This window comes from Triturus cristatus, chromosome 10, assembly GCF_964204655.1.
Source record: "Triturus cristatus chromosome 10, aTriCri1.1, whole genome shotgun sequence".
Lineage (NCBI taxonomy): Eukaryota > Metazoa > Chordata > Amphibia > Caudata > Salamandridae > Triturus > Triturus cristatus.
In genome coordinates this window covers 536,444,342-536,471,685 of record NC_140593.1, presented here as the reverse complement: position 1 = coordinate 536,471,685, position 27,344 = coordinate 536,444,342, and the positions used below count along the sequence as shown (strand labels likewise).

At 43.3% G+C, this 27,344-nt stretch overlaps 1 protein-coding gene across 9 annotated transcripts in view; it reads right to left on the bottom strand.

Moving 5' to 3' along the window:
- KMT2C (lysine methyltransferase 2C) overlaps nt 1–27,344 on the bottom strand; it is a 1,736,691-nt gene that overhangs the window by 271,593 nt on the left and 1,437,754 nt on the right. The window lies entirely within an intron of this gene.

Sequence of the window (27,344 nt, the reverse complement as noted above, 5' to 3'; positions counted from 1 at the left end):
GCTAGGATCTGAAACGAATAAATACCAATTCAAACTGACTAATGATACTACTGAGTGGAAAATAGTACACGTCCTAATCAAAATAACAAAAGAAAAGGTTAACTGTTAATAGTTCTTCCCATTCCGTACCTTAAACAATGATGCCGTCTTCCGTGAATAAACAACCGCGAACAAATGTTACTTCCTGATAAAACTCTTGCGTGTTTATAAACCGCGCGATGGTGCTGAGTAAACATCGAGTTTGTGTGTAAGCTCTTACTAGGTGGCCATGTTAGTACTGTTATTTTCTATAGATTCCCTATACAGACATAGTTTCTAGATAGCCATCTATAACGCAAATATATAAAAAATATGAAGCATAAAACACCTTTATCAGAGTGATGTATCAAAATAATGTAATGAATATAAATCCGTACATAATCTGCTACCACTTATTTGTGGACCGCCATGTTAATACTGTCGACAACATAGACAGATTCCCGAATTTCAATATATGATAAACAAAATGCTGTAATATGAAATAAACTATATTTTAAAAAATATACAGGTAATGCCTCAACGCTCTATCATTGTTTGATGAAAACTACTCGTTACTACTAACCATCATTATAAAAACAGACTACCGAATGTCAGTGCGTGATTGACGAAATGATGCATGATGACTGAACTATATCTTTAAAAAGTTACAAAAAATACTTCAATCCTCTACCATTGCCCATCGTTTAACCAACCATTGCTTCTGACCATCATAGGCACGACCATCATAGGCACGATTAATACGATCCAACTCAAAATATGAAACCCTATTCCAATCAAGGACATTAAGGTAAAATGTCATGCTGAGATAGTCTTTTACCCTGACATTAATAAAAAATAATAACGTGGTTAAGCCATGATTTTATTAAATAAACAATAACCCAAACAAAAATCCAAACTATTTTCCTGTGTGTATAGTATAATCCACGTCAGTTCAATATATACATGTAGTCTAATGTTTGTGTTGTTACGCGTTATGTTGTGCATGATGGAATGTGGTTGTAAAATGTCCTACAGAAAACAAGACATGTCTAATCTGTCATTCAACCCCTTGGGCATCATAGTTTCCAATAAACTTCTTGTTGAAGCAGTTTTTTAGTATTATCTACTCCCGGGCGTATTTCAACTTTTTCAATGACCTGAAATCTTAATTGGGAAATTGAATAATTTACCTATTCGTCGCCAACACAACGACAAAGACCAATCGAATAGTATTTGTGTCTAAATATACAAGTTCACCGGCAATTAAGAAAATTATCAACACAAGATGGGAGCTATTGGCCAGTGAACCAGATTTTAACAGTATATTTAAAGATCCTCCTCTAAATGCATACACCAGAGGAAAAAATCTGCCGGAACTATTGTCAACCACTACCCCTGATGTTCAACCTAAGGAACCTAAAGGAACTTTGCGATGTCATAACTGTACACATTGTAATAACGCAATCATAGGAAACAAGTTAATACATCCGACCACAGGAGCACAAATATCATTGAGACACACAAGCGACTGTAACACAAAAAATGTAATATTCTGTATAAAATGTCTCTGTGAAAAAGCGTATATTGGAAAAACCGAATGTAAAGTGAAAATCAGGCTCACTGAGCATAAAAGCCGAATACGAACAAAAAATTTAACCTCAGCGTTAGCAATGCATTGGACTGAGGCAAATCATTCAATTTCCCAATTAAGATTTCAGGTCATTGAAAAAGTTGAAATACGCCCGGGAGTAGATAATACTAAAAAACTGCTTCAACAAGAAGTTTATTGGATAAAATTCTTAGAAACTACGATGCCCAAGGGGTTGAATGACAGATTAGACATGTCTTGTTTTCTGTAGGACATTTTACAACCACATTCCATCATGCACAACATAACACGTAACAACACAAACATTAGACTACTATATATAGTGAACTGACGTGGATTATACTATACACACAGGAAAATAGTTTTGATTTTTGTTTGGGTTATTGTTTATTTAATAAAATCATGGCTTAACCACGTTATTATTTTTTATTAATGTCAGGGTAAAAGACTGTCTCAGCATGACATTTTACCTTAATGTCGTTGATTGGAATAGGGTTTCATATTTTGAGTTGGATCGTATTTATCGTGCCTATGATGGTCAGAAGCAATGGTTGGTTAAACGATAGGCAATGGTAGAGGATTGAAGTATTTTTTTTAACTTTTTAAAGATATAGTTCAGTCATCTTGCATCATTTTGTCAATCACGCACTGACATTCGGTAGTCTGTTTTTATAATGATCGTTAGTAGTAACGAGAGGTTTTCATCAAACAATGATAGAGCGTTGAGGCATTACCTGTATATTTTTTAAAATACAGTTTATTTCATATTACAGCATTTCGTTTATCATATATTGAAATTCGGGAATCTGTATGTTGTCGACAGTATTAACACGGCGGTCCACAAATAAGTGGTAGAAGATTATGTACGGATTTATAGTCATTACATTATTTTGATACATCACTCTGATAAAGGTTTTTTTATGCTTCAAATTTTGTATATATTTGCGTTATAGATGGCTATCTGGAAACTATGTCTGTATAGGGAATCTATAGAAAATAACAGTACTAATATGGCCACCTAATATGGCTTACACACAAACTCGGGAGTCCATCATTTATGTTTACTCAGCACCATCGCGCTTATAAACATGCGAGAGTTTTATCAGGAAGTAACGTTTGTTCGCAGTTGTTTATTCACGGAAGACGGCATCATGTTGTAAGGTACGGAATAGGAAGAACTATTAACAGTGAGCGTTTCTCTCATTATTTTGATTAGGACATGTACTATTTTCCACTCAGTAGCATCATTAGTCAGTTTGAATTGGTATTTTTTAGTTTCAGATCCTAGCGACAAACGGTGATTAGGAAGGTAAGACATTCTAGTTATTTAACCGTTGGCGTATGGTCTTTTAGCCAGAGTTCTGGTAAACAGCAACAGTTTTTAAACTAGATGGTTTCTTTTTGCAGATTTCATTACTGGTTGAAATCAAAAGGTAAGGTCTCATGAGCAGTCTTACAGTCACATAGAAGTCTTGCGTTGGCTTTGAATAGACCTTTGGTTCTTTCATAAGGGGTATTGATTACTGGTTGTTTTACAGAGTTTACATCAGATCATTTGAAGCATTAAGCACATGCAGCCTAGAGCAAGGTATGAACTTAACATATACAATCACCAAAACACATTGGGTGTCAGATACACATAGGGCACGAATAGGACTTATAAGCACAGGTCAGCATGTGACCTCACATTACTACATTGAATAAAAAGTGATTTTGAGTACCCCCAGGACATTAACTAAATGAGATTATTTTATGTTTTTCATTCACAGATTTTTCCCCTGAGGAAGGAACAGTGATTGTTCCGAAATGCATTGGGCATAAGCATCGAATATAGCATGATTTTGTATAAGTGACGTATCTTCAAATGTATACAATGCGTGTTTATGCAACAAATTGATATTGCAATATGTGTAATGTACATTGATGATGAATTTTTTGATTCTGAAAAATATTATTATTTTGAAAGGAGGAATAAAACTCCAACGAGATTGAATATTAATTGTTTAATTTTTGGTATTATCACCAAGTGAACAGTGCTCAACCAGTGTATGGCCTTATTTTTTAATACATAAACGTCCTCATACTTCATTTGTTGTGGATCTACTTTGGGAACATCAGCCATATAAATTGGCAATGCTAATGGTTTACTCTGCTTATTATGTAGAGTTAAGGGAGGCTGGCTAGATAAGGACACCCCATTAAATCTTGTGGCCATATTCGGTGCAGATAACCCTGACATTAACCCATGACCAACTCGATCCTGTGGCAGACCCATACTTGTCCTACAATGCTTGACGTTTAGCCTACATGACTCCCAAAATGGGCCTTTGAAAGCTCTCGTACTACAAGTTTGTCGACGGCCAGTAGGCAGGGACAAAGCATTGCAATCCAATTGCTTCCCAGTAGATACTAAAGGTTCCTTACTGGGGACAGCATTGGTGGATACCGAAGATGATTGAGGTGACTGAGATGGTTGGTGTGAATATAATCTAGTGTAGCCATCTAGCTGCTCATAAAGTTTAAATACTAGGGTAGATAGTGCCTCAACACTTTCTTAAGGCTACAATTTCCCTGTGAAGGTCAAGGTTCGAAGGTGTAAGACCTAAATTTACTTCTCTTTCCCTTTCCCCCTGCAGTGTATTTAAACTCAAGTCGTTATTATTAGTTAAGTTTGTGCAGGAGTTCGTATTAATGTGTTCTTTGACTGGGAGTGAATCATCAGCAAGGGGGGCAAATCGATTGCTAAATGGAAACTCATTGGATATAGCGCTATCAATAGGGCTTGCTTCCCCTTGAGCAGGTGAGGGGCTTGGAGCATTACTTTTACACATTTCCGCAACTGGGGTCGTTTTCCTTTTCCTTGCTGCTTTCTTAAATAGATTAGGGATATTCCCATATCCTGCAATAGTGGATCCGGTAGAGCTAGCGGGCCATGGGGTTTTAGTACGTGTGGTTTCCTTGGTGGGGGGGGGAGGGGGGGGGGGGAAGAGGTACAGATGTAAGTAACAAATCTTCACAGTCTGCAACAATGTTCTCTATGCGACCAATAAAATCTTCCTCTGTCCCTCCATCACACTCAGTACCCTTTGCCAGCAATTGGTGACATTTCTTATATTTTTTCCTAACGGTACCTCCCGTCCCAGTCTCAGTCTCTTTTCTTTTCCCCATTTCACTAATTAAGCAGTCAACCTCAGCAGGAATGTTACAGACAATGCTAACCACCTGAAGCAGCAGTGGCTTTAGACCGTTTAAGAACTAATAATAGTCCAATATTAAGGTCCAGATCATACATGAGGTGCCCAACGAGTCTACGGGACACACTGGATTGAGAACATGGTCTTAAAGTTCAAGGAATGCTTTAAGGGGGGTGCGAGCAGACACACACACAGTTTCAAGTGTGTCACTGGTTTACCAGTCACAATATGGGCTACTGGTTCCAGAGGTAGGGTCCCAAAGATGCATAACGGCACACTGGATCACTCTTCAGGGCGGTGGTAAGGGTACAGACATGCGATTGGCAGGACTAGTCCCTGATGGGGCATAGGTATGATGGGTTCCCTGGGGATTTGTTTAATTAGATAACCTTGAGTGAGTACCCTCAGTATTACTTCCACACAAATTGGAAAGGGAGGGGAGAGGAATGTGAGGGGGTAAGAGGACGGCAAGAGCATTCAAAACGAATCTCTGCATTATACTGCCTCAATGCTATGCTGAAGTCCGTGGAGCATCAAACAGGCCTGTCTAAGTCAATCCTGGAAAAGGCAAAGATGGGACTTAAGAGACAGTTATCCAGCATACACCATAGTGGGCTCCCTGTGCCGCAAGAAAACCCAAGGACTGTGGGGCGCAAGAAGTCATTGCCACACTGTGCTCAACAGAAAGAGTAGCAGTGGAAATAATGTAGATGCGCAATTAACTTTTTCGATTCATATTATTGTCTTTCAAAACTCTATCATTCATTTTTCCCTTCCACTTCTGAGATAAATATTTAACAGTGTTCGTCCCTCCATCCGCCAACACTAAAATTATGTAAGTAGCCAGTTAGAGTGCTCAGTAGGTTTAGATGGAGTTATAGAGCTCTACGGTAACCAGTTGATCAAACATCGAATCATGGTAAAAATGATAAAAAGGGTATCAGCAAGGAGGGTGACTGACACCCACCACCGAAGCGCCAGAAGAGAAGTAAGCCTGTGTATTAAGAGGTACGTATACATCGCACAACACACAGAGCCAGGGCCGGCTTTAGAGCAGTTGGCGGGTGGTGTGAATCATTTTTACCCCCTCCTCCTCCTCGGGTTCCCTCATGACCACCGTGCAAAAATGCCCATCACGTCTACATAAACACTCTCACATATCTTTAATTTGTTTTAAAGCACTGATAAAGTCTAACTTTACTTATAAGAACGTACATCTACCCTAACAAATTCTTTTCAGCAATATTAGGAATAGATCATGAAACTTTGTGGGGGAAACAGAACGTCCTAACTTATTATATGCAGTTTGCATGCAGCTTTTTGATGGCAGCACGTAACAGTCACTGTTCTATATTAAGGTTGTATCTTATGGACTGCGGTGACAAAAAGATCGCTGTGGCAAAAGCAGTAATCCACTCAGCTAGCCACTGAAAATTCAGATGTGATGTGCATGGTAAGAGCTCGTATCTATAATATAGGCATATTAACCCTCTCGCTACTTTATAGCAAGTGAAAACTGCAACTAGACAAAACTCTGATCTCTCTCGCTTTAGCAGAAACATTATCACAAGAGTTATCTTGACATTTGGAATGCTGCCTAAAAACTGGACGCCAAGTAACTCTCCAGCAGGTGCTTTTGAATCATAAGTTATTACTGAACACAGCGCCCCCGAGGTCAGCGCTCCCTCCCCAGGTCAGCGCCCAGCGCGGCCGCACCAGTCGCGCTGCCCTAAAGCCGGCCCTGGCCATCTCAACGCCTAGGAAAGCTATTTCTAAGGCTTGCCAGGCACTGGGATAGAAGCCAGCACGTGGAGTGCGTTTAAAGAAAGATGATCGGACCAAGGGACCACTGATGCAACTGAAATTGCGCAAGTGATTGAAGAGCATTTCTCTCAAAAAGGAACACCTTTAAAAGACTAATGTACTCAGCTCACTGTCACCGTGAGGGCAGTTGTCACTGCTAAAGCGGAAACTGCATGATGGGCCTGTCGCATCGCAGAGACAAGCGAATGCCACCGATGCAACGTCCCAATCTAACACTGTCGAGTAAAGTGCCACATCCCGAAGAGCTTAAAACCACACACCTCGAGGTGCAGTGTGCTGCCCAGATAAGGCAATGTGGGATGAGCAATCAAAGTGTCCGCGCCGGGGACGCTCGTGTCTGCTCCAACATGGCTGCTGGCACGGTGTGTTTTTCAGCCATCAGATGAGAGATAGACTTTCTGCCGGCTCTTTTTGAAATGAATGTTCTATCTCCATCACTCAGTGGTTAGCTATAACATTCCATCACTGGCTTCTCTGTCTCCAAGTTCCTTGGCCGGGACTCACCCACAGAAGGCAGGCTTCACGGACCCTATACCCAGGGGATGGGAAGCTCCTAGAAGCACTGGCAATGTATTGTATTGTATTGTATAAAGTTCTTCTATAGCGCTTTCTGTCACCCTACGGGCATCCTGGCGCTAAGAGACTGTAGAAGAAAACCTGAGACAGTAGGAACGTTTGCCGTTGTGCCAAGAATGTTACACTCTAATCTCTGCCAAAGAGCCATGTTTTAAGATTCTTCCTAAAGCTCAGCAATGATGTAGCTTGGCGTAGATCTTGGGGGATTTGATTCCAGAGGCGGGCTGCCGCCGTACTGAAGGCCCTGCCTCCCGTCTTAGTGCGTTTAACTCTGGTAACCACTGCCAGACTTTGGCTGGTGGACCGAAGAAGTCTCTTTGGTTCGTACCATGAGAATCTATCGCACAGAGGAGGAGGACCAATTTTATGGAGGGCTCTATACACCATGACCAATGATTTAAACTCGATCCTTTTATTGATCGGGAGCCAGTGAAGGTCCCTCAATGCCAGTGTTGTTGAGGAGTCACGTTGTCTTCCCAAGGCCAGTTTAGCTGCAGCGGACTGTATTCTTTGCAGTCCCTGTACAGTATACCGAGGGGCACCCAGGAACAGTGAATTACAGTAATCGAGCCTACTTAGGATCACGCTCTGAACCACCAGAGATCTGGTCTCGATAGGGAGGAGCGGGAGGATTTGGCGCAAAGCTCTTAGTAGGGCAATACAGGTGCCTATGGTCTTGTTCGCCTGGGATTGCAGCTGGAGATCTTCATCCATCATAACCCCCAGGTTACGGACTGTTTTTACTGGCAGTATCGGGGCGTCTTCCGGCAAGAGTCGCAACTCGCCCGAGAGATGTTTAGGCAGTCTCGCTGCGCAGCAGTGTAGTAACTCCGTTTTCCCGGCATTCAGCTGCAATGAATTGGCTCTCAGCCATTCTGAGACTTTTTGCATGCAGGCCTGGAAAGAATTCATGGGCACTGCATGTTCTCCCTCCAGGGAGAACATTAGCTGGATGTCGTCAGCATAGTTAACCACCTCGATCCCGTAAGATTTTATTAGAGGGATCAGGGGTCTCAGATAGGCATTAAAGAGTATAGGGCTGATAGCTGAGCCCTGGGGTACTCCATGGCGAACCGGGGTCCAGGAGGAAACAAAAGGCGTTAATGTCACTGCCTGTTGACGATCCGTCAAATAAGACCGTAGCCATTCCAAGGCGCGACCTGTCACCCCCATATCTTCTAACCTTGCCAGCAACACTGAGTGATTAACCGTGTCGAATGCTGCCGACATGTCCAGCAATACCAACACAGAGGAACATCCACTGTCGGCACGCATTCGAAGTTTGTCCAGAACGGTAATCAATGCAGTTTCCGTCCCATGCCCAGGCCGGAAGCCAAACTGGTCCCTGTCCAAGATCAGATGTTCTTCAAAAAAATTGGACAGGGATTTGCTGACTAATTTTTCCAAGATTTTAATTGGAAATGGCAACAGGGAAATTGGGCGGAAATTAGCCGGCAAAGAGGGATCAAGAGAAGGTTTTTTCAGTAATGGGGTGACCATTGCCTGTTTCCACCTGCTTGGCACAGTGCCTTCACTCAAAGATTGGCAGCAAATTTGCCACAGATCTGAAAATAGGGCGGGTCCGAGCTCCTTCCAGATCTTGTGAGGAAGGGGGTCCAAGGGTGATCCTGATGAAATCTCCCGCGCTATCTCATGAAAAGAATCCTCCGTAGGGGGGATAAAATGCCTCAGAGTAGTTTCTCTTCCGATGTCTACGCTAATCGTGGCGGGCTCTATAGCATTCTGATCGAACCCACCCACGATATTATTGACCTTCTCAACAAAAAAAGTAGCAATTTTGTTGCACAAGTTTTGTGATGGCTGGATAGTACTGGCCATACAGCCCGGGTTACTAAGGTCTCTAACGATGTTGAAGAGTGCCCTAGTTCCATTGGGTGCCTGCAGAATGGAGTTGGCATAGAATTTCGCCTTAGCTTCCCTAATGGCTGCCTTGTATTGGAGTTGTATGATTTTTAAGGCTGTTCTGTCTGCTTCCCGGTACTGTCTGCGCCAGCTTCTTTCCGTCTGTCTGCGTACAAGACGTAACGCTTTTAGCTCCTCACTGAACCAGGGGGCCGAAGGAGTGCGACGCATTCTCAGTTTTTTTTTAGGTATATGGCCTTCTAATACTGAGTTCATGGAAGTACTATAACTAGTATAGTTTTCTTCCGGTGTAGCATTTGGGTCAAACAAGTTGGAATGTGGGAATAAGGAGGATGCTCCTCTCCTGAAGAGTTTAGCCCAGTCCCTTCCCCACCTAAAACGTGCTTGTTTGTCCACAACCCGTTTATCCTCTTGTATGCTAATCCTGAACTGTATTAAATAGTGGTCAGTCCAGTTTAGTGGAGTAATACTAATTACTTCGGTTTCAGAGGGTTTGGCGAAGACTAGATCGAGTATGTGGCCTCCCACATGTGTAGGTTGTTGGACCAGCTGATGGAGGCCACAATTCTCACCGGTGTAAATCAGGGCTTGTAGATGATTTCCAGAGCTTCCTGTTTCCCAGATATTGAAGTCTCCCAAGAGCAGCATTCTGGAATGTGTGGAAGCCAAGGCGACAATAGTGTCCAATAGTGCTTGATGATTAGCGTCCACACCCGGAGGTCTGTAGCAAACCATACCCGATAGCACTCTCCCCTTAGCCTCCTGTATAGAGAAGCCCATGATTTCATAGCCTGCTATGGCTTCAATCGGTAACATAGCACAGTCCCACTGTTCCTTAAAGATTAGTCCTACCCCTCCTCCTCTCCCTGATATACGAGGTTTTTGGATGATCTTATATCCAGTGGGGCAAGCTAGCCCGAGTTCTACTGAGGAGTCAACATGAATCCAAGTCTCAGTAACGAACAGCAAGTCAAGGTCTAAATCTTCCAGCAGGTTATAGATGTCTTGATGGTGTTTAATAAGTGACCTGCTGTTGATTAAGCCACAAGATAATGCCTGTCGCTGTCCCTCCCGTGACCTGTTCCCTAGTTTAAGAAGGGTATCTTTGGAGTAGTGTAGTCTGTCGGTGCAATTTTGAGCAGCGTTTCTGGCGCAAGGCGCGACCGAGGCGCGGACGGGCGCAGACGGGCTTGCCTCTGGCGCGCCTCCGGCGCGCGCGCGCTGCGCGCTTGCGTGTCCTGCATTTATATAGTGCAGGCTACTAGAACGCTAACAGCAATGGCGTCCAACGGTGTCTCTAAGGTGAGTGAATCTCGCAAATGGCGAGTGCTTGAGCATTATGTTTTATAGTGCGGGTGAGTGGGCTTTGCGGAAATACAGGAAAATCACAATTTCAATTTCACAGTTTCTTAAAAAATAGCCCAACCCAGCCACAACCACCCTATATTAAAAATAATGCAGCGTACTTCCGACTCTTCAGCAGAAGCGTTCTACGATCGCAGTTAGGTTTAAAGTAATCTCGTCTCTATGGTGCTGCGCGCTTGCGTGTCCTGCATTTATATAGTGCAGGCTACTAGAACGCTAACAGCAATGGCGTCCAACGGTGTCTCTAAGGTGAGTGAATCTCGCAAATGGCGAGTGCTTGAGCGTTATGTTTTATAGTGCGGGTGAGTGGGCTTTGCGGAAATACAGGAAAATCACAATTTCAATTTCACAGTTTCTTAAAAAATAGCCCAACCCAGCCACAACCAATGTGCAGTTGTGTTCGCAGCAGGGCGCTGTTCAGCACGCGCAGAGTCCATTAAGAAGCACGGCTGCCTTGTTTAGCACAATATGTATTGGTCCTTTTGCAGTGTCCGCCCATCTTGTTATTTCTGACACGCACCAAGCAAGCATAAGCCGTTCACATCGCATTCACCGTAATGCATTCATGCGGTCTGCATCTCCGTCCAAACAATTGTACACATAATTTGCAGAGACTGAGATTGGTGCTCGCTGTCTGAAACTCAGAAGGATAACCGCCTTAGATAACAGCAGAATGACAGGTATGTCTGGTTGTTTAAGGTTGAAGCAACAGAATGGACAGGTTACTTGCTCTACTGGAAAGGCTCCACGCCAGAAAGAACGGTTTACTTACCTTTTTGGCTAGGCCATAAACTAGAAGGGCAGATTACTTCCCCAGTTGGCCACTCTTACACCAGCAAGAGAGGTTACCTGCCCTGTCGGCAGGGCCCCCACCATACCTACCCTGTTTTCCAGGCTCCATAAAGAAAGGGCAGCTTACATACACGGTTGGCGAGGCCACACAGCAGAAAGCACACGTTAACTACCCAGCTGGCCAGAACCCACAGCAGAAAGGACAGTTTTCTAGCCCTGTTCAGTAAGCCCCGCAAAAAGATAACGTGCACAGGCACCTAATACCTACAAATACTGCAGACACAGTCGTGCACCCATTAAATTGAATTCTTCCTGAGAATTAAGCAAAAATAATGTAGTTACTGCTTTTCTGTGCTAAGGAACATATCAACTGAACTATTAGGACCGAAGTAAAGGACCAGGTGAAGAGAGAGAGTGCCTGTCACTCAACAGTGCACATTGACTGTAGGTGAACAAGACACACAATGGCATAAACAGACAAAGAGGAACCGAGAAAAGGGCTGCAAAACGTAAAGCGGCGGATCCCAATCTGGGACCTCAAAGACAGACAGCATCATTATTGTGCGGCCTGCATACCCAAAGACCCAGTTCGACGGGATGTACTCTGCTAAATATACACACAAACACGCATAAAAGCAGAGCAGTAGAAGACGCGAGGGAGGGTGTGGGCCGGACGGCAGGAGCAAGAAAGATAGAGAGAGGGATCGAACCCGGCTAATTACTGTCGCATGGAGGCGCCGGCCTTGAACTAGGTCTGGGCGGTAAATTCCGTACCGCTTGCGGAATTTGGGTAATTTCGCGTTCTGCGGAGAACGCGGAATTGCCCAAAAATCCGCGATCCGCAGGTTCGCGGAATTTTTGCTTGTTCGCGCTTTCAAAATGCGTGTTCGCGAACTATTTTCCCCCCGACCACGCAAATGGCGTTCGCAACCGTAAAAAAACAATGCGAACGGGAGGAACAAGCAATTCCGCATGTTCGCAGAGATTTTTTAGCGTTTCGCGAAGCTTTCTGTAGCTCGACTATGCAAATTACGCCCACCCCTACCTTGGACAATGAAATCCGCTAAGTGCACTCAAGCTCCTGTCAGAGGCATTTGCTTTAAATGCATATCGCGCCCGCGCAATGAGGCCAGGCGCAGTTCCTCCACGACTCCGGCGGCAGAATATTAAACAAGCATTGCATAAACATACGATGTACGTGAAGCGGGTGCATAGTAATTACATTTTATCAAATCACAGCGGGCGCCGTACTGAAATACGGAGCAGCGCCCGTGTATATAAAACTTTGCGCGTTAAGGCCTGTAAAGCACATGGCGCGCTGAATGTTGTGGAATGCATGTCGTGCATGCAGTAGGAGAAACGCATTAAAGAAAGTAGTGCTTAAAAATTAAATAAAACGTACCCTGTAACAAACGAAGTAAAAGGGCCAGTCCTCATGAGAGGTTACAAATGAAGACAAGGCGGTACTAGGGAGGGACTATCAAGCCTATTAACTAATCATAAGCCAGCATTTACGAAAGACGACAAAAGAGAATAGCAAATATGGGCAGAGAGTGAGCGGAGCTTCAAGTACATACTTCAATACAACATGGCTCGGAGAGCAGCACATTCGCTGACCAGGCTCGACCTAAAAACCAAAACATTGAAAGGAAATAATATATAAAATGAATCCATGTTAACAACAAGTGCATGCAACAACACTTGTAATACGAAACACAATTTGATCTCAAATCCGCCTCAAGTAGTAACCGCCATTATTTCCCAAGGACTTCTAAAACACAGAGAAAATAGATACATACCCAAAAATACATGAAATATATAATCTCTAGAAAGATGCAAAAAGCATTGTGAGAGAATAACAAGAAGAGTTTCTTATAAAGCCTAAAAACTCCAACCATAAATTGTACAACCGAAAACAGGTAAGGAAACTGCAGCTAGAAGTCTCCATCAGATTGTTTCCGACACTACTTATCACATAGCGTAAGAAACAGAGTTCACCCCATATGTTCTAGGAGCGGGACATAACAGGGGAGTGGAGGTTGTATATTAGAACACGAGCAGAGGACGGACACTAGGGGAGAATCAACAGATGCCAGATTCCAAGGGCAGACTGACATACTGCTTAGGTGGTGCGCCGATGCAAAATGGTGGTGGTGAATGATGTTTGGTGCTCAGGTGGTGACACTATATGGTGTGGATTGGAGGTACATTGTGGAGTTGAAATATGTTGTTTGGTGTGTAATTATGTGGTGTGTATTGGAAATGTGTGGAGTTGGATTGTGTGGCTTTGAACTGTGATGTTGAGTGAAATTATGTTTAGTGAAATTGTGTCATGGTGTGGAGTGTATTTATGTTGATTGGTGGTATATGTGGTATAGAATGCATTTATGTGAAGTGTATTTATGTTGCATTGAGTAGAGCGCAATTATGTGGTGTGTAATTATGTGGCACTGAGTGGTATTATGTGGAGTGTATTTATGTTGCATTGAGTAGAGAGTAATTATGTGGTGTGTAACTATGTCGCACTGAGTGTTATTATTTGGAGTGTATGTTGCATTGAGTGCAGTGTAATTATGTAGCATATAATTATGTGGCACTGAGTGGTATTGTTTGGAGTGTATGTTGAATTCAGTAGAGTGTAATTATGTGGCGTGTCATTAAGTGGCATCGAGTGGTATTATATGGAGTGTATGTTGCATTGAGTGCAGTGTAATTATGTAGCATATAATTATGTGGCACTGAGTGGTATTGTGTGGAGTGTATGTTGCATTCAGTAGAGTGTAATTATGCGGTGTGTAATTATGTGGCACCGAGTGGTATTTGGAGTGTAAGTTGCATTGAGTGCAGTGTAATTATATAGCATATAATTATGTGGCATTATGTGGAGTGTATTTATGCCTCAGTTAAATCTCTTGTTATTTCATTATAGCTCTGTGAAGAAAAAAGGTTGCACGGAAAGCAGTAAAGAAATAAAAACAAGAAACATTCTCACATTGATTTAAAAAACACACTTGGAAGGAGAAAGGAATTTGTCAATTCTAGAAAAATGAATGGAAGAATATTCGACAGTGCTTGGTTACGCAGTGGTCCCGCGTGCACGCATGATAACGTTGCGTCAGGTCGGTGCACGAAACTAGTGCGCAACATGTTAGAATCTTTTACTCTTAAAGATGACTATACCATTACATACCTAAACCTTAGCCTCGTGTGATGGACAAGAGCAATCAATAGTTACAAGACGTGTCTGAGGGTAACAGGACATGCATGAGGGCTGAGCTGCAATAATAAACAAAGACTTGTGATGAGACATAATGACATGGATGAAATAGCTCATCACACGATGGAGGGTCGAGCTCAGGTAACGTTGATTAAAGCCTGGTGGAAATTCCAGTTGCAACTGGTTACCACTGGCTCCGGTTGCAGATGATTAGTTTTACACATTGAAACAACGTGCATGCCTGCCAGGATAAAAAAAACTATGGAAATGTGAGTTTCAAGCAAATGCCAGCTGAAGCCATTGTGTACCAGTAGCTACAAATGTACTACTCACTTGGTGGGGTATTAAGAGCAGATTTTGTTTGTGAGAAGACTTTGCCACAGCTATCTGTAATGCTAAGATCGCAACATCTAGGTGCCTGCATTGAATGTTTTGTTCTAATTACACAGGGAAAATGCTAATCGAGCAAAGTGACAGGATACATTGAGCAGCACACACCCATCTTGGGATTACCCTGATGCATTGTCATGCTTGGAGAGTAATTGCCTCGTGAGAATGAAATAAACACGCATTGAAAATGCAATAGGTATCGCCTTTGATTAAGTTAAAGCCATTTGCTTTGCTAATGGTATTGACTTAATGAAAGGCGAGACCTATTGCTTTTTATTTTTTTTGATAATCAATTTTATTGTATTTAAAGAAAACAAGAAATTCATTGGCAACAGATCAGACACATTATACACGCACATAAGAATGACAGAGATCTATAAAACCTATTGCATTTTTAATGCTTGTTTGTTCAGCTGTTTGTCACTCCCACAGCTCCATTGCCCAGAAGACTCCCTCCCTCCCACTTCCGTTGACATAATGTTGTAAAATAAAGCAGGGAAACCGTTTCCGTCAAATTAAAAAAGTATGGGCAGGTCCTGTTCCCTCACATCCCGCCCACTTCAACCTCTTACCAAGATTAAAGATAAGTGTGGTTAAGTCAGGCCTAGCCGAGTCTAGGCACGCCAGCCCCGAGTCGAATCTAGGCACGTCAGCCCCGAGTCGAGTCTAGGCACGTCAGCCCCGAGTCGAGTCTAGGCACGCCAGCCCCCAGTCGAGGCTAGGCACGCCAGCCCCCAGTCGAGGCTAGGCACGCCAGCCCCCAGTCGAGGCTAGGCACGCCAGCCCCCAGTCGAGGCTAGGCACGCCAGCCCCGAGTCGAGGCTAGGCACGCCAGCCCCGAGTCGAGGCTAGGCACGCCAGCCCCGAGTCGAGTCTAGGCACGCCAGCCCCGAGTCGAGTCTAGGCACGCCAGCCCCGAGTCCAGTCTAGGCACGCCAGCCCCGAGTCCAGTCTAGGCACACAAGCCCCGAGTCCAGTCTAGGCACACAAGCCCCGAGACCAGTCTAGGCACGCCAGCCCCGAGTCCAGTCTAGGCACGCCAGCCCCGAGTCCAGTCTAGGCACGCCAGCCCCGAGACCAGTCTAGGCACGCCAGCCCCGAGACCAGTCTAGGCACGCCAGCCCCGAGACCAGTCTAGGCACGCCAGCCCCGAGTCCAGTCTAGGCAAGCCAGCCCTAGCCAAACTAAACTTGCACTCAAATTCAAGTTTAGTTAGTATACACAAAGTTACGTTAAAGGACAAGCCATGTCAAGTTACCCAAAAACTAGTCATGCAAATTTAGCCAGACTAGTTTAATCAAGTAAGCTGTGTCAAGTTACGCTAGGACTCATCAATCAATGTTAAGGTGGGATGGACAGATACATGTTAAGCTAGGATTAGCTGCGTCTAGTTACCCAAAGACTGAGTCAAGCTAAGCTCCGACTACCAAAGTCATGATGTTAAGCTAGGACCAGTGTCTTGCACCTGGCAGAGTTAAGCTGATTCGTAAAAAGCACAACTCAGGCCCTCGCACACACATCGATCCAAGCACACCCACAGGGTAGCGGGCTAGCCAACCGCAAATGCGCTTACAGCGCCTCGTCGGAGTGTGCAGAGCTAGTTTAATGACAATACAACACACACTTGCAGTAACGAAACAGGCTAGTAATGCGTAACAATTAAACTTCTAAATCTAAAATCTCAGAAATTCATAGGCCTAGTGGACGGGTTGGCGGTGGTGCAATTAACATGATCTATAAAAATCAGGTACACGCCCCCCCAGTGGGTGGTAGAATTTCCATTCGGTCGTTTGAAGCTCAAAGGGGGTCTCTGCCTCAGACTTGTCTATTTTGGGGTCTTTGCTTAAGTTACAATAATGGATGATTTCAGGGCCTCTGAGGTTACATTAGCCAGAGAGTGCCCAGGCTTGTTCGGAGGGGTGGGGTGTGGGGTGACCACATAAAGCCCCTCGAGCAGACCTGCCCTCGAGCCCAGTAAACTAGGCCCTAACTTTAAATAACCTGACACTTCTGGTCTGACGGCATAACACCCCACACGCCTGCCAGCTCACACGAAAACAGAGCACTGCTTTGAACTCTGAGAGGGGTCTGTCACTCTGAGGGTGCTTACTGCCATGCCCACCATCCCTCCTGACCCCCCCCCCCCCCAAAAAAAACCTCCACCAAATGATCACACATTTTGTACGACCACCTTCCCTCTGGGTCACTTCCTTCCTTTCCCTGAAATCTCTTTGGGAAAACAGACAGTATCCCGGCATCTGAGTAGGAATGTGCAAACCAGCCCCCACCCCACGCCCCCTCGTGTTAGCCCCCACTCCTCTCCCTCGCGAGGCCCTTACGGGAGGCCCCGCTTCCTTAGCCACTCGTATGACACCCCCAACTCCCTCTATACTTCTCCCCGCAGGAGCCCCTCACGTGACCACACTTCTGTATTACCTCATAGGAGCCACCGAATATTCGTGCAAAGAGCGCCTCGTTAATGAGGCCCAATTTAAGAATCCGACACCCTCCTTCGAAGAAACCCCTCCAGGAGGGAGGGAGCTAACAAGAAGGTTTATTTTTTTTTTTTTTAAAGTTTTATGGAGCGCTAGCTTGACCCGTGGGTATCAGAGCGCCTTACATACAAACAGGAGAGAAAAATAATTGCATTACATAGCAGGACCTAAGGAAGCAAAAAGATATAAGAAAAAAATAATAATTAGGTTTAGGAAGCGCTGTACCTACACGGTTTAAACACAGGACAATTCCAGCACCTTGAACACTTCACCCGTTACCATGTCACACCTTAACGTTATCATCCTTTCTTTCCTAAGCAATGTTTTAGCTGTCACTGTGTAACCAACAGACCGGAGTTTCAAACGTGACGTTTAAATTTGATGTTCGCAACGCTGTGATCCTGTGCAAACGGGTAATGTAATTTACTTAACCGGTCGCACAGGAAAGCACCTTAAGGACAGAGTAACCTCTAATACTAAACACTGCACAACTCTCGAAATGTACTATTGATGACACAATTAATCAATCATTCATTCAAGCACACCGGGGCTGTAGACGAATGAGTGGGGCGGGCGAGACATTTACAGCCCAATAAGGTATCCACTTCCCGAGGCCACCCCCATGCTCGTACAGCGCATGGGAACAGTCTCTGGACACATCAGCACAACTTCCTTACAGCAGAGCGCCGCGCGCAGTTACTCTGTGCGCTTAACAGATTGTATGCATGCCCCATGGGCGCGAGGCCGCACCTCGCGCCAAACACACTCCTTGCAGCTTCATATACTCATTTGCCTCCTAGGGAGTGGGTGCAGGCTGGTATATTCCGTGTGCAAGGCACCCCTCATGAGGATGGTGCAGGCCACCCAGGACCCATGCCGGGTGCAATCTCCTGCAGGGAGAAGCTGCAGGTCCCAACATTACCAATGCACAGCTTCCTGCAGGGACAGGCATGGAGGGTCCCCCAGTTCCCTGCATCACCCAAGCCGTCTACGCCCGACAAGCATAGACTCCGGTTCCAAGCAGCCCCTATGCACATCACTGGATTCTCATACACTGACTGCATGTTGTGATCAAGTGATCATGCAGAACAGCATGCATGGCCACGTGCGTCTCCAGCACATTTACTGCGGGAGCGACTGCATTGCCATTTAATGCACGTCATTCCATGCACATCTCGTGCAGGACAGCATACGCGGCCACGTATGTCTTATGCCGACAGTGTGTGCACGCCCCTAGAAGTTTCATCCTAGCGAGAGGGGAGGGCATCACCCGGCTTTCCATTCCAAAGCACAGCTCAATCCGTCCACACGCCGTGCAGGAAGCCTGAATGGCCACGTGCGTCTCGTGCATATCTCCTGCCCCGGAGAGGAGAGTGCATCATTGACCTTGGCATTCACAACTCCTGCATGGGCACCTCGTGCAGGAAGTGTGTGTGGGGCTCTGCTTCACGGTACCGTGCACACGTACTGCATAAAGAGGGTGCAGGTTCCTGCTTTACGATGCCGTGCACACCTCCTGCAAGAAGAGCGTGTGGGGCTCTGCTTTACGGTACCGATCACACATTCTGCAGAAAGAGGGTGCAGGTTCTGGTCTCACGGTAATGTGCACACCCCCGTGCAGGAAAAGGGAACGGAGCAAGAGGGTGCAGGTTCCTGCTTTATGGTACCGTGCACACATCCTGCATGAAGAGGGTGCAGGTTCCTGCTTCACAGTACCGTGAACATCTCCTGCAGGAAGAGGGTGCATGTTCCCACTATACCGTACCATGCACACCTCCTGCAGGGAGAGAGAGCGGGCACTGCTATACTGTACCATGCACACCTCCTGCAGGAACAGCACAGGTCGCTGCTATACTGTACCATGCACACCTCCTGCAGGGATAGGATACGTGTTCCTTTCTCCTTTACGTACCATGCCCACCTCCTACCAGGGAGATTTATTCAATGCAATTTTAATGGAGATGTTCAGTTCCAAGCTTTGTTGGACAGTGCATAGTTCCTGCACAATGATCTATTATTCTTAAGCGCTTAGTAACTGGATCCCAAAACCAGAGGCGCTTACCTCATTTCGATATACGATAAAAACACCATACTGTGAACATAACATCCGAATACAAAGGGAAACATTGCATTCTCCACTCGGCGCGCGTACATGCTCAAGTAAACAGCATCAGGCACACCCCCTGGTCCCCATCCTTTGGAATCGACCACCATCCCCCCCACCCCTCTCCCCCCCCCGGAGACAGACAACACGTGAGACCCCGCAGTCCAGGGATCCGGAGGGCGCTGGAAGGCAGACACGGACCCCACCCCCCCCCCCGTGTGCAGCCAAGCCAGCCTCAGGGCTGGCTTGGCTCCCGAGGGGGAGGGGTGGACTCTGCCCCTCTGGAAGTGCAGGTGGAGGGGGGCGAGCAGGACACCTCGAAAACAAGGGAGGGAGAGCAGGAAAGACATGGGGTAGTGGGTGCGGAGGGCAGGGGTTCAAAGCTGCTGCAGGAACCAGTGGCACCCCATGCAGGGAGCAAGGACCGAGCAGAACACATTGAAAACGGGGAGAGAGAAGCGGAAACAAGCAGGAGGGGGTGGTGGCGCGTGTAGGGGAAGCAGGAGGCGTCGGTGCAGAGGTTCAGTGCTGCAGGAACGAGTGGGCACCTCATGCTGGGACCAAGAGACGGTGATAACACCTCGAAAACAAGGGAGGGGAAACAGACAGGTCCAGAGGGCGTGGATGCAAAGGGCAGGAGTGCAATGCTGCAGGAACCACTGAGCACCACATGCAGGGAGCAAGGACCAAGAAGAAGAGGACGAAGCATGGGGATCTCTTGTCTTTATGGGGCCATCTGTTTAAACACATGGCCCCATAAAGACAAGAGATCCCTTACGACAGTAGGAAAGCAGGTGAGCCAGTCCCAAGTGGGACGGCACAAAAAGCCAAAGGGAGGCAACATACATAGCTCATTTCCAATGGCTCGCCACCGTTTAGCATAAACGGTGATGCCAGCCAATGGAAATGAGGGGCAGGGCTTCAAGCTCTTTTGTAAAATACCTCATCTGCATTAAATCTCGCAGAGCGAGCTGAGCATGTGCGCAGCAACGCTAGGCGAGACCTAATGAGAGAAACTCAATTTTTATAGATCCCAGTTGGCTGAATGTGTGATAAACTAAATTGTGTCATGCTTATGAAACATGGTTAATGTGGATGACACCAATATGGTAATTTTTTAGTTTTGAAACGACTTATTAATTTAATAACTTGTTTTCATAGAACTGCAACAGTGTGCCCACACCGTCTTTCCATTGCTTTGTGTGTGTATATAAATACATATATATGCGTAAGATAATTTTGTCGATGTTATGGGTCTATAGATTGCTAGGTGTGAACCTTTTACTAATTATATTTCCCTTTTCTGTTTGCCTCCATATAGATTGGACCTAATGGAGTGAGTGTGTCACCAACTACCGTTAAAGCTACGTGCACGGAGAACAGGTGTTTGTATTTACAAACACACTCTCCTCTAATAGACAATTAATTGAGGCACCTGACATTAGGATTTTGCAGCCACCTAGTATTTAATACAGAACATTATGTGTGTATTTATTTCTTCTCAAGGTACTAGACCTGAGATAATAGTGTTCGAGTTATGTGCATAATTGGGTACTAAGATTTACTTTGACCTTTGAGTAAATACATGGTACACTCTTTTGTTCCCAGTATATATCGTTTTATCAACACTATACATTGTATCATAGACTAAGGTACTATACCTAAATCAGCATTTATAATGACAAGCTACAAAATATAATCTGAGCAAGCCCACTCTTATGATTTCTGCTATGACTAAAATAGTATATAATATTGTACTTTGTTACTCACCCAGCCTCTGGCTGGTGGTGAAATCCAGAGTCTTTTCTTTATTTTTGTTATCTAAAAAAAAACATTTAATCCCGTGCATCAGAACCATGGTCATGTGACCAAGCGCTGGATAGCTCTAAACGCGTCTTTGTGCCCGTGAATAAAGGATATTTTTGAAGAACTGGATCGGTGTGGCTCTTAGTCTTTACATTGGAAGACTCTCCTGTTTGATACATAGATTATATATATATATATATATATATATATATATATATTACCTACTGGCGGTCGCCAGTAGGTAGTTATAGTTAGGACCGTGTTTCCATAGGAAATCTCAAAATTCTATTTTGAATAACTTTGGCGCCGCTTGACGAATCCTCGCGAAATTTTCAAAACTAATGGGGCGCTCCGCTCCGCTCCTACCCTGAAAGTTTTGGGGTGATTCGTCAAGCGGGGGCCGAGAAAAAAGGGGGGTCCCAAAACGCGTTTTCCCCATGCATTTTTCCATAGGACCTTTAGTCCGAGCTACAGCCCGAACGGCTGAACAGAATTACTTGTAATTTGGCAGAGAGGTAGTCCGTAGGTCAAGGATGTGCCTTTTGTAGGTCTGGTGTAAATCTGTTCAGTAGTTCATGAGAAAATAGCATTTAAAGCAATATATATATCTGTAAGCGCGCTCCGTGCGCTTACGGTAAGCTTACCGTACGCGTACGGTGCCGTGCGTGAGCTCAAATCTGATTGGTTGTCACATGACTGTAAACATTCGAATCGGACGAAATCAGGAAGTGTCGGCCGCCATTTCGTGTGTTTCACACAGAAACAAAAAGGTGGATAACATGAAAAGGGGGCAAGGAAGAGAGTTACAGACCCCCTAACATTTGAAAGGGGGTCAAAGAAGGACACAAAAGTACGAAAAATACATTTATTAATTTAAAAAAAAAAAATCACGGAGTGCGCGTACGGTAAGCTTACCGTACGCGTACGGCAGAAAAAAAAAGAAAAAAAGAAAAAAAAATCAGATTTAAGTGTTTAGATATTAGGGGGCTCTAAAAAGAGCCGTTGTGTTTATGAAGTGATTTTTTAGTGGTACCTACAAGTAAGTACCGATGCAGAGTCTAAGGTTCAAGAGGAAGACTCTGTTCCCTTCATCAGTGAAGTGTACACCATCTCCTCTATAAATGTCTTGCATGTTGTAACGCAAGTTGTTGTGGTAAATGGAACCCATACCATTGTCTCGGAGGAAAGCAGAAACAGATTTGTTGACGTGCTTTCTTGCTTTGTCAATCTGTGGACAAAATTGATTGGACCAGTTCCATTTTTGCCTTTGGCATATGTTAGAATACGCAAAGGCAGTTTTAGGGAAAAGTGAAAACAGTTGTGCAAAGGTCTCCTTTATAAGCATTTCCAGACCTACCCCAGTCAAAGTGCCTAGGTCATTGCCACCACAGTGCACTATTATGAGGTCAGGGTGTTGGATTTGCATGAAGGATTTCACCAATGGCATTAATTAGTGCCACTTTAACCCTCTCTGACCAATCCATTTAATGTCTACATTTGGCAAAGCAAGGTCTCTCACCATACCCGTTTTCTCTGCATACTTTTCACTCCAGAAGACATAGCTGTGCCCTACAATCCACACTGTGAACATCTTCCAAGGAGATCTGGATGCACTCAGGAGGTGTATTTCAGTAGAATGGGAAAAAAAAATGAAAGACAGTTTGGAAATGGAGGCATACATATTTATTTAAAATAAAAAGAACTCATTGGCTGTTTCACACCATTCTACACTAAAAACTAGGCTGTATGTGTAAATTTATAGAAGCATGTTTTGTATTGGTACAGAAAAATGTGTTACCAAAGAACATTACTATGGATTTGCTGTTAGGTTTGAAAAGTCAAGCACTCTTGCTCTTTGAAAATGAAACATTGTGTGGTGAACTTCTGACCTGACTCCACACAGTAGTGTTCCATGAGCTGTTGCTATGGTAGCAGGCAGAAGTCAAGTTGGGGGAAGGGTACTTTTGGAAAAGGGTTGGTTTTCAACCAATAGAAATGTGTGATTTCATTTGAAAAAAAGGGGGAAGCAATGAGATTTGTAATTAACATGTATATGTGTGGAAAAAGAGAGGGAAACATTGCCATTATCTGGTTCTGCTGAGAGGAGAGAGGTGTACAGAACAGAGATCCTGGCTCTGATAATCTGCTGTTTGAGTGCCACATTTCTTTCACAACTAACTAATTTTAAAGGTGAGTTAAGAGTTTGAGAGGGGATGTATGTGGTAAATTTAGAAATGAATAATAGAATTGGAATTCCTTTTGTTGAAGTTGTGTTTTTCAATTTGTGTTTTGGGAGAAATTTAAATGTGAGGAACATGTAAAATATTATGGACTATGTTTTCACCATGTGCAAAGAGGAATTGTTGACAGAGATTTATTGCGTATTACTCTGGTAATTTTAGATTGGCATTAGTAGGAAAGGGGCAGCTATTTTTCGGCAGAAGCAGACTCTTAGCACACACCAAGCTGCTTATCCTGTAGAATCATGCATAATATTCACAACCAAGTGGTGTTTGAGGTTGCAGTGAGTAAACCAAATACATTCAACAACACTAAACGGTAAAAAAAAAAAAAACATTTTTGAATTTTTTTTTTAAAAGTTGAAAGGTAAGGTTAGCTCTTAAAAGAGCCGTTGTGTTCATACAGGGACAGAGGAAAGAAAGAATGGGAGTATTAGCTGGTAGGACAAATGTGCTGGTCTATTCTGTTGTTAATTAGGGGAACACTGGTCTCCCCACGAACAATTAGACCATGACAATTTGAGCACCGCATTGTAACCCTCGCAAATCGATGGTTAGTTTCCAGAGGGCCAGAAAAAGGTGATTCTCCTCCCACAGATGAAGGGCTCAGCTGAGCTGCCGAAGATGGACTCGGCTGAGCTGCTGTGGATGTGCTCGGTCGACTTACTGAAGGGTTAGCTCCAGTATGTCGAGCATTTGTCCTAGGGTGTACATCCTCAAGGTGTCTTAACATAGTGTGATTTCTGAAGGAATACTTCTTGTTAGGATTACCTCTAGAAAGTACACGCTGGCAAAGCTTGCAAGTCACTAAAGGAGCATTAACCTTTTTCTGGCCATCAGGAAACGTAAAATACTCCCACATAAAAGAGCTCTTTTGTTTCCTCCTTCTCTGCCTGATGGTGGTGCTGCTAGCCTCACTCTCAGAAGAGGACTGCTGTTCTGCCATAGTATCCCAAAGACAACTCAGCTCCTTCTCCTAAGGGATCACAAGCAGAAATGAGGGGAATGGGTTTGGTGTAGGAGAGTTCTAGAACTGAAAGTAGTTTAAACCAATCAAAAGTGTTGTTTCTTGATCACATGACCCACCGTGCGCGTACGTTACGCTTACGGAGCGCTTACGGAGCGCTTACGGTAAAAGTACGCATGCGCGTAAAAAAGACACGCGCACGCGCGCATGCGCATAACAGGCACGCCCCAACACTTCCGCGTAACGTGTGCGTATAACGTATGCGCTTACGCGCCGCGTACGCAGTACGCACGTCTACGTAAATTGCGTAACCATACGCAAAAAGCGTAGAAATATTACGTACATAAAGCAAAACTTGCGCTTACGGGAAGCTTACCGTACGTGCAAGGGAAAAAAAAAATGGAAAAAAAGAATCACTATGTTATTCTAATATATGTTACTTGTTTGGTTAAAAAAAAAAGGTGAAAAAAATATATATTGCAGAATTATTAAAATTTTACCATAGTGTTTAAAGAGAATATAAAGTAAAAATAAAAAGATGTAAAAAACCTTGCAAAAAAAAAAAGATAAATATAAGAATTAGCATTTAAAAAACCATACAAATTCACTGAAAAAACCATGGGTTTCACACACGTTATAGTTAGGAATTAGCATTTAAAAAAACCATACAAATTCACTGAAAAAACCATGGGTTTCACACACGTTATAGTTAGGAATTAGCATTTAAAAAAACCATACAAATTCACTGAAAAAACCATGGATTTCACACACGTTCTAGTTAGGAATTAGCATTTAAAAAACCTTGCAAATTCACTGAAAAAACCATAGGTTTCTCAGACGTTATAGTTAGCTGGACATTTCACTCGTAAAAAACCATTGAAATTCCCCCGTTATAGTTAGTTCAGCTAACTATAACTCGCGTGCCCGCAATCCACTGATGATGACGTCACATATAACATCACTCATGACATCACTGATGACATCATCCTTGTGAAAAAGTGGAAGAACTCCTCTTACCCTAATATAACCTTTGATACACACATTAAAAAATAAAAAATTAATGGAAATTCCAATACTAGTTTCAACAAACTCTTCTGTAATTCTAAGAACCACATACACATCTACTCACTTACCAACAGTCCTATACAGTCACTCATACATGTACTCACTCATATGTACTTATACACCTGTACATCCTATTACACAATGCCACTCATCCATAGAGTTACGCACACACAAAGTCACTCATGCTAATAAAGAATCAAACATCCATTTACCTTCATATACAGTTATACACACACCTCCACACTTACTTCTACGGAAACTTACACATACTTGGTCTTTTAAACAATCACTTATAGAAACACATACTTATTGATACAGGAACTCTTCAAATTTCTCACTATCACATATACTCACTTATATACACCAATAGTCACATATATTAGTTTTAAACATATGTAGTTACTCATAAATACACTATTGAGACAGTCATTCACTCACTAACACACTCATACACACACTCATCCACCCATACAGTCCTGCACACATGCTGTCTTCAACACATACAGTGAGTCACTCATTCATGCACCTATGCACTATGTAATTTTTTCCTCCAAACCATGCAGACACTCAGACTGATACTCAAAAAACCAACTAATAACCTATATAGACACCCATGTAGCTACTCATCAACCCATGCAGCCACTTATACACAAAGTGAGAGACTGATACAGATATTTACATATTAAAACATTACTCACTAAGCCATGTATTCACTTTCATATACTTTATCAGTCGGTTACAAAATATATTTTTTAAAAAAATCATCCATTTAGACACTTATATACCCATTTATTCTTCCATCGACCTTGAGATATACATATATAAAACATATTTAATTTAAAAAAAAAAACACATTCACTGGATGATGTCATCAGTGATGTCATCAGTGATGTCATTTGAGCTGTCATCAGTGATGTCAGTGACCATGTCATGAGTGATGTTATATGTGACGTCATCAGCAGTGGATTGCGGGCGCGCGAGTTATAGTTAGCTGAACTAACTATAACGGGGGAATTTCAATGGTTTTTTACGAGTGAAATGTCCAGCTAACTATAACGTCCCTGAAACCTATGGTTGAATATATATATCTATGCAATGTAAAATAAGTGATATATAAGCAGATTTAAGTCATGAATTCATACATGAATGTAATGTATTGACCATTCAAAGATGGCCGCTGATTTAACAATATCGATGTCTGCATCACTGGATCTTCTTCTATGTTTATTTAAAAACGTTATTTTCCATTTCCATGAATTACGTTAAAACTTTATTTAAACATTTTCAATGCAACGATTGTATAGACACTGACGAAGGCGGTAACGCTGAAACGAGTTTGTCTACTTGTAAGCAGTGGAGACGAAAATAAATGAAATATTGCTTACGAAACGCTGATGGCTTTGAGTGCGCTCTATTGGAAAAAGGTTCCGGGGAAGCGGGAAACCTGAGTTTTTGGTATATATATATATATATATATATATATATATATATATATATATATATATATATATATATATATATATATATATATATATATATATATATATATATATATATATATATATATATATATATATATATATATATATATATATATATATATATATATATATATATATATATATATATATATATATATATATATATATATATATATATATATATATATATATATATATATTCATTCACTTAAAAAACCATAGGTTTCACACACGTTATAGTTAGGAATTAGCATTTAAAAAACCTTGCAAATTCACTTAAAAAACCATAGGTTTCACACAGGTTATAGTTACGTGGA